This window comes from Octodon degus, unplaced genomic scaffold, assembly GCF_000260255.1.
Source record: "Octodon degus isolate 3935 unplaced genomic scaffold, OctDeg1.0 scaffold00161, whole genome shotgun sequence".
Classification (NCBI taxonomy): Eukaryota; Metazoa; Chordata; class Mammalia; order Rodentia; family Octodontidae; genus Octodon; species Octodon degus.
In genome coordinates this window covers 342,037-342,727 of record NW_004524737.1, presented here as the reverse complement: position 1 = coordinate 342,727, position 691 = coordinate 342,037, and the positions used below count along the sequence as shown (strand labels likewise).

Below are 691 nucleotides of genomic sequence, written 5' to 3'. Positions count from 1 at the left end.
AAGTAAAGTATCATGTCATCTGCAAATAAAGATAATTTAACTTCTTCTTTGCCTATTCTTATTCTTTTCTCTTGTTTAATGACTGTAGCTAATGATTCCAGAACTATACTGAATAGGAGTGGTGATAGAGGACATCCTTGTCTTATACCAGATCTAAGAGTAAAAGATTTCAGTTTTTCCCCATTTAGGATTATGTTAGCTCTTAAAAATATGGAACGCTTCGCGAATTTGTGTGTCATCCTTACTCAGGGGCCATGCTAATCTTCTCTGTATCATTCCAATTTTAGTATATGTGCTGCCGAAGTGAACACTGGCTGTACTTTTACTTTATTTTTATACTTTTCTGCTGGATGATTAAGACCAAGGTAAAGCAAAACTTGTATAACAATAAATGTAACTTTTGTATCTGACAAGGTCAGTGAAATATCTAATTTCTTAATTAAATTATGGTTCATTTTATAGTTATAAAAATGTATTGAATATATGATTATTATCAAATACAAAGTTTCATAGTTAGTTGCATAAAATTGTATATGAACTCAGTAATTTTAAAGACATTCATGTGCTATTGTTTCAGTCTCTGTTGTTGTTGTTGTTTTTCTGTACAGGGTCTACAGGGTCTCACTACACAGATTGGACTCATAGTGATTCCCCTGTTTTCAGCTCCCCAAGCACTGGGGTTACAGGTGCA

The 691-nt window shown here is 33.0% G+C and overlaps 1 non-coding gene across 1 annotated transcript; it reads right to left on the bottom strand.

Annotated features, from left to right (window-relative positions):
* Positions 1-204: 204 nt before the first annotated feature.
* On the bottom strand, positions 205-311 carry LOC111813051. Its single transcript, XR_002818391.1, has one exon. It is a non-coding gene; the product is annotated as a U6 spliceosomal RNA (small nuclear RNA).
* Between the last annotated feature and the right edge of the window lie 380 nt (positions 312-691).